Source organism: Triticum dicoccoides, chromosome 5B (genome assembly GCF_002162155.2).
Source record: "Triticum dicoccoides isolate Atlit2015 ecotype Zavitan chromosome 5B, WEW_v2.0, whole genome shotgun sequence".
Taxonomy (NCBI): Eukaryota; Viridiplantae; Streptophyta; class Magnoliopsida; order Poales; family Poaceae; genus Triticum; species Triticum dicoccoides.
Window position 1 is genome coordinate 654,139,178 of NC_041389.1, and position 8,203 is coordinate 654,147,380.

Here is an 8,203-nt window from a genome sequence, read left to right on the forward strand (position 1 = left end):
CACTCTCTCCTCTCGTTGCTATGCCATCACCATGATCTTGCGTGCACGTAGGAAATTTTTTGAAATTACTACGTTCCCCAACAGAGCCACCTTGGAACATCCTCCTAAACATATTGTTTCCTCTGAAAAATTTCTGAAATTTTTAGTAACTTCAAATAAAAGTGAACCAACTTCAATAAAATTGATAGCAACAACTCCTGCAAGTGCCTAGAGCCTATATAAAGCATTGGAACTACTTGGAACCATATAAATTTGACATGCAATCTCAAAAACATGGTCACCTATGCAGCAAAAATTTGCAATGAATAAAGCACTAGATCAAAAACTAATTGGACCAATGGAGGAGTCACATACCAAGGAACAATCTCCCCAAGCAGTTTTGCGAGAGGTGCTTTGAGCAAGGAGATCGAAAATCACGGCAACGGGGGCTGGAACTCGTGCTTGAGTTGGTTTTTCGTGTTTGTGTGAGGCAAAGGAAGAAGATGGGTGCAAGAATAAGTGGAGGAGGGCCACCATGGGCCCACGAGGCAGGGGGGCGCGCCCAGGGGGTAGGGCGCGCCCTCCACCCTCGTGGCCAGGTGGCAGCTCCCCCCGCGGTGATTTTTGCACAGTAAATTCTTAAATATTCCCGAAAAAATCATATTAAATTGACATGGTATTTTGAGGACTTTTATTTTCGGGATATTTTTATATTGCACGGATAAGTCAGGAGACAGACAGAAAAGTACTATTTTACTTTATTTCTACTAAATAACAGAAAATATAAAGAGGGTACAAAAGGTTGTGCTTCTAATTTCATCCATCTCATGTTCATCAAAAAGAATCCACTAACAAGGTTGATCAAGTCTTGTTAACGAGCTCATTTCGATTAACACGGAACTGGAGAAATTTCGAATAGCACTAAGTTACCTCAACGGGGATATGGACATCCCCAACAATAAGTATATCATACTTTTTCTTGACACTAGGGAGAGGAAATTCAAAACATACGAATATAATCGATGGAATTTTTCCAATAGAGTTGATACTGTGAACCTGAGGTTGTTTCCTCGGAAAGTGTACCGTGTGCTCATTACCATTAACATGAAAAGTGATATTGCCTTTGTTGCAATCAATAACAGCCCCTGCAGTATTAAGGAAAGGTCTTCCAAGAATAATAGACATACTATCATCCTCAGGAATACCAAGAATAAAAAAGTCCGTTAAAATAGTAACGTTTGCAACCACAACAGGCACATCCTCACAAATACCAATAGGTATAGCAGTTGATTTATCAGCCATTTGCAAAGATATTTCAGTAGGTGTCAACTTATTCAAGTCAAGTCTACGATATAAAGAGAGGGGCATAACACTAACACCGGTTCCAAGATCACACAAAGCAGTTTTAACATAATTTCTCTTAATGGAGCATGGTATAGTAGGTACTCCAGGGTCTCCAAGTTTCTTTGGTATTCCACCCTTAAAAGTATAATTAGCAAGCATGGTGGAAATTTCAGCTTCAGGTATCTTTCTTTTATTAGTAATAATATCCTTCATATACTTAGAATAAGGACTTGTTTTGAGCACATCAGTTAATCGCATACGCAAAAAGATAGGTCTAATCATTTCAGCAAAGTGCTCAAAATCCTCATCATCCTTTTTCTTGGATGGTTTCGGGGGAAAAGGCATGGGTTTTTGAACCCATGGTTCCCTTTCTTTACCATGTTTCCTAGCAACGAAGTCTCTTTTATCATAGCGTTGATTCCTTGATTGTGGGTTATCAAGATCAACAACAGGTTCAACTTCTACATCATTATCATTACTAGGTTGAGCATTAACATGATCATTATCATTAACATTATCACTGGGTTCATGTTCATCACCTGATTGTGTTTGAGCATCAGAAATAGAAATATCATTTGGATTCTCGGGTGGTTCAGCAATAGGTTCACTAGAAGTTTGCAAAGTCCTATCATTTTTCTTTTTCTTCTTTTTAGAAGAACTAGGTACATCAATATCATTTCTCTGAGAATCTTGCTCGATTCTCTTAGGGTGGCCTTCAGGATACAAAGGTTCCTGAGTCATTCTACCGGTTCTAGTAGCCACTCTAACAACATAATCATTTTTCTTACTATTCATTTCATCAAGCACTTCTTTTTGAGCTTTAAGTACTTGTTCTACTTGAGTGGTAACCATAGAATCATGTTTGCTAACAAGTTTAAGCTCACCTCTAATATCAGCCATATAATCACCCAAGCATTTAATCATATAAGCATCTTGTTTTAATTGTCTACCAAAATAAGCATTAAAGTCATCTTGCTTAAAATTAAAGTTATCGAACTCATCCAAGCACTCACTAGCAATTTTAGTAGGAGGGACTTCAGCTTTATCATATCTATAGAGAGAATTAACCTTTACTACCTGTGTCAGGATATCGGGAGGTTCTTCAGTAAATAAGTAATTGAGATCATATACTTCTTCAATAGGCGATAAATTAAGACCGTGTATTTCTTCAATAGGAGGTAAATTCTTAACATCTTCGGCTTTAATACCTTTTTCTTTCATAGATTTCTTTGCCTCTTGCATATCTTCAGGACTGAGAAATAGAACACCTCTCTTCTTCGGAGTTGGTTTAGGAATAGGTTCAATAATTGGCTCAGAAATTGGCTCGGGAGCTAGCTCAGGAGGTGCCCAATTATTTTCGTTTGTCAACATATTGTTCAATAGAATTTCAGCTTCATCCGGTGTTCTTTCCCTGAAAAGAGAACCAACACAACTATCCAGGTAATCTCTGGAAGCATCGGTTAGTCCATTATAAAAGATATCAAGTATTTCAGGTTTCTTAAGAGGATCATCAGGCAAAGCATTAAGTAACTTGAGAAGCCTCCCCCAAGCTTGTGGGAGACTCTCTTCTTCAATTTGCATGAAGTTATATATTTCCCTCAAGGCCGCTTGTTTCTTATGAGCAGGGAAATATTTAGCAGAGAAGTAATAAATCATATCCTGGGGACTTTGCACACAACCAGGATCAAGGGAATTAAACCATAACTTAGCATCACCCTTTAATGAGAACGGAAATATTTTGAGTAAATAAAAGTAGCGCGATCTCTCATTATTAGTAAACAGGGCAGCTATATCATTCAACTTAGTAAGATATGCCACAACAGTTTCAGATTCATAGCCATAGAAAGGATCAGATTCGACCAAGGTAATTATATCTGGATCAACAGAAAAATCATAATAATCCTTATCGGGAACACAAATAGGTGAAGTAGCAAAAGCAGGGTCAGGTCTCATTCTATCTCTAAAAGATTCTTTACTCCATTTAACTATAAACCTCTTAAGTTCATATCTATCCTGGCAAGCAAGGATAGCTGCAGAAGATTCTACATCAAAAAGATAACCTCCAGTAATAGAAGGCATATTTTCATCATCACTCTCATCATTGTATTCAGGTGCAATAATTTCTCTTTCTTTAGACCTAGCAATTTGCTCATCAAGAAATTCACCAAGGGGCACAGTAGTATCAAGCATAGAAGTGGTTTTATCATAAGTATCACGCATAGCAGAAGTGGCATCATCAATAACATGCGATATATCAGAATTCATAGCGGTAGCAGGTTTAGGTGTCGCAAGCTTACTTATAACAGAAGGAGAATCTAGTGCAAGGCTAGATGGTAGTTCCTTACCTCCCCTCGTAGTTGAGGGCAAAATCTTGGTCTTAGCGTCTTTCAAGTTCTTCACAGTGTCCACCAGATATAAATCCCAAGTGACTCAAAGAATAGAGCTATGCTCCCCGGCAACGGCGCCAGAAAAAGGTCTTGATAACCCACAAGTATAGGAGATCGCAACAGTTTTCGAGGGTAGAGTATTCAACCCAATTTTGTTGATTCGACACAAGGGGAGCCAAAGAATATTCTTAAGTATTAGCAGCTGAGTTGTCAATTTAACCACACCTGGAAACTTAGTATCTGCAGCAAGGTGTTTAGTAGCAAAGTAATATGATAGTGGTGGTAATGGTAACAAAAGTAAAGACAGCAAAAGTAATGTTTTTGGTATTTTGTAGTGATTGTAACAGTAACAACAGAAAAGTAAATAAGCGAGAACGAGTATATGGAAAACTCGTAGGCACCAGATCAATGATGGATAATTATGCCGGATGTGGTTCATCATGTAACAGTCATAACATAGGGTGATACAGAACTAGCTCCAGTTCATCAATGTAATGTAGGCATGTATTCCGAATATAGTCATACGTGCCTATGGAAAAGAACTTGTATGACATCTTTTGTCCTACCCTCCCGTGGCAGCGGGGTCCTATTGGAAACTAGGGGATATTAAGGCCTCCTTTTAATAAAGAACCAGAACAAAGCACTAGCACATAGTGAATACATGAACTCCTCAAACTATGGTCATCATCGGGAGTGGTTCCGATTATCGTCATTTTGGGGTTGCCGGATCATAACACATAGTAGGTGACTATAGACTTGCAAGATAGGATCAAGAACTCACATATATTCATGAAAACATAATAGGTTCAAATCTGAAATCATGACACTCGGGCCCTAGTGACAAGCATTAAGCATAGCAAAGTCATAGCAACATCAATCTCAGAACATAGTGGATACTAGGGATCAAACCCTAACAAAACTAACTCGATTACATGATAAATCTCATCCAACCCATCACCGTCCAGCAAGCCTACGATGGAATTACTCAAGCATGGCGGTGAGCATCATGAAATTGGTGATGGAGGATGGTTGATGATGACGACGGCGACGAATCCCCCTCTCCGGAGCCCCGAACGGACTCTAGATCAGCCCTCCCGAGAGAGATTAGGGCTTGGCGGCGGCTCCGTATCGTAAAACGCGATGATTTCTTCTCTCTGATTTTTTTTCTCCCTGAAAGCCAATATATGGAGTTGGAGTTGGCGTCGGAGGGCCACCAGGGGGCCCACGAGGTAGGGAGGCGCGCCAAGGGGGCGCCCCCCACCCTCGTAGACAGGGTGTGGGCCCCCTGGTCTTCTTCTTTGGCGAGGATTTTTTATTAATTATCCTAAGACATTCCGTGGAGTTTCAGGTCGTTCCGAGAACTTTTATTTTCTGCACAAAAACAACACCATACAATTCTGCTGATAACATCGTCAGTCCGGATTAGTTCCATTCAAATCACACAAGTTAGAGTCCAAAATAAGGGCAAAGGTGTTTGGAAAAGTAGATATGACGGAGACGTATCAGTCTCCCACACCACAAAGTTCCCACGGTCAAATCGTGGATACTTCGATCTCACCGGAGCAGCAATTACTTTAGCCGCACCGGAATACTCCGCCAGTTGCTTGGACTTGTCCTTCTCGTCGTCCAACATGATCTCCCGTTACTAGAAGATTAACCTTGCTCTAGATACCAATTGTTGACCCAGATCCGACGCGGAGTATTTCCGGCGACGGCGATAGGACCGATGACGAACGACGATGACAGACGACGCTCACTGACGAACTCGACGAAGTGCTTTACGTCGAGTTGCACCGCAGTACAAAGCTGGCCACATGATCCCTAATTGATCCTTGTACGTGGACGAGTACTTGTACTATAACGCATGAGCACTTCTAGCTGGAATCGATCAACTTGATTGATCGTCTAGCTAGCTCACGTATACGGAGCAGCACAAGAATCAATTTGATTGCCACACGCACGTCTCGTGCGTGTTGTTTTCTTTGTATTGCTTTTCACGGTATAGCTTACGAGAGGTATACACACGTATATATATAGTACATAGGACCGATCTAATCTAGCTTACTCGGGTAGATGTTCTCGGACGTCGATAACTGCCACACGTGTGGCAGGAAAGGAAACGCACCACACGTCTCTAATACAAATAGATTGCCACGTCATCGCATGCATGCATGTCAAAATCTTTTCGGATTTTTAGTTTTTAAAATGTTTTATCTCTTAAATGAAAAATCCAATTGAAGATCCGTTTTCACCATTGAATCCCTCGCGACGAGATCTTCAAAACTAGATCTCATATCGATATATTTCGGTGAATTTTTTTGGTTAAAAGTTGTCATGTCTATTGCACATGAATTGACATGATATTTACACTGAAGTTGCCATGATATGTTTCAACTATTTTCTTTTACATTTAAAAGTAAAATTTAACATATTATAAAACGAAGAATTAAGAAACTAGACTTGTCATGCACCATAAACTAAAATTGCCATGATACATGCACTTAAATTGCCATGGTTCAATAAAAAAATATTTTCATGATCAAAGTACTGGAATTGTCATCATCAAAAAACTAAAATTGCCATGATCTACAAACTAAAATTGCCACATGGCAACTTTAGTTTAAGCACTATGGCAACTATAGTGTAAACATCATGGCAACTTCTGGGCAACAATAAAATTCGTGAAGCATATCAACATGGGGTCTAGTTTTGAAGATCTCGTCGAGACGGATTTAATGATGAAAACGGGTTTTTAGTAGGCTTTTTTATTTAGGAGATAAAACATTTTTAAGCCGAAAACCAAAAAGATTTCTGCTGATGTCATCTATTCATACGTGACAAAATGAGTGGTGATGGAGGCGTGTGGGCAATCTGAAAATGCCCACAAGTGTGGGCGTTAGTTTTTTCGATGTTCTAATCCTAATACTAATATAGATGACTCCTCCGTGTACGAGCCGGACACGGCAACTAAGAGTCGGGTTTAATTCCAACAGCATCTAATTATATTGATTCAGTATTGTGGATGTCGGTCTTTTTTCTTATAAATTTGCCCAAACTTTATAAAACTTGACTTCAGAAAAATTTTGTTTGGAGACTAAATGAAAACGAGGAAGTGTGTTTTTAAATATCCTTATTGTATATCTTTAAATATGACTAGACGATTCGTATTCTTTTGTGTTGTATATACACGCGAGCGAGACGGTTCTCTATATTTGGCGTTGTACGTTTTCGTGTACGTACATGCCCAACCAAAATGACTGCTCCCTGGCCAGCTCTATTCTGGTCAGGTTGTATTAATCACGCTCGCTGGGTCTGACCGGCTGATCTGGACGGCCAACCGCCACCGAAACGGCTGGCCCACACGGTCGCCGCCGTGGTACAGCAAGACAACCAGGCAGCCCCCCTCGGCAGACACGGTCGGACGTACACACACGGCTCCGGCCTCCGGCCATGGGACTGCTGCATTAACTCCACTCTCTGAACCGTTGTCTCTCTGCAGCCGCATCAGTCAGGCAAATCACGAACGTTAATGAAAGTCATCCTTATTTCCGATTCCGAGACTGCATTTAACTTTACACTCTGGTTAACATACACATATCCTTAGACTGTGTTACTGTCTTCAGGCTAGTCATAGTGCATAGTAACTTAGACTAGTAACATGCATATGTTACTAGTCTATGTTACTACCATCATAGTGGGTAGTAGCATAAGTGTAGTGTCATGCAAGTCTTCATTTATTATGTTGTAGACTCATTTTGCATTGGGGTGCGTTATGTTATGGTAACATATTATGTTACCACAAGCACCTCTCTCCTCATTAATTTCATGCCACATAAGCATATATGTCTTGGGATGTGCTATGTTATTATCTAAGTTACTCCCACTATGGCTAGTCTCATAGTGGGAGTAACATAAGTGTGGTAACATGCAAAGTTTCATTTATTAGGTTATAGAGTAACATAAGTGTGGTAACATGCAAAACTTCATTTATTAGGTTATATAAACTCATATTGCATTGGGGCATGTGATGTTACAGTAACTAGCTAAGTTACTATAACTATCTCTCTCCTCATTAACTTATTGCCACATACGCACATTTGTTGAGTTGGACTCGATGTTACTGTTGAAGTTACTCCCACTATGGCTACTCTTAGGAGCACCACCTATTTGGAATAAACGGTAGGCAGTAGATTCCTGAATATGTAGTCCACATTGAAATCTTAAAAAAAATATTTTTAGGAATGAGAGAGTATTTGAAATCGGCTTTGTCGGTGAAGCTGGATTTAGATTTGGGTCACTTTCAATGCAGTTGCCTGAAATAGTTCAAGTGTACTTCGGTGACAATCAGTTCTGCCAATGAAGCGAATCCATAGATGTCAACTGAAACAACATGGCCTTAAGTTGATTGCAGTGATAGTACTAGCAGTCTCCCTCCTGTGTCGCACCCGCACGGCGACCGGGGGGGCTCCAAATCCGGCGCTCCTAGCCCCCTC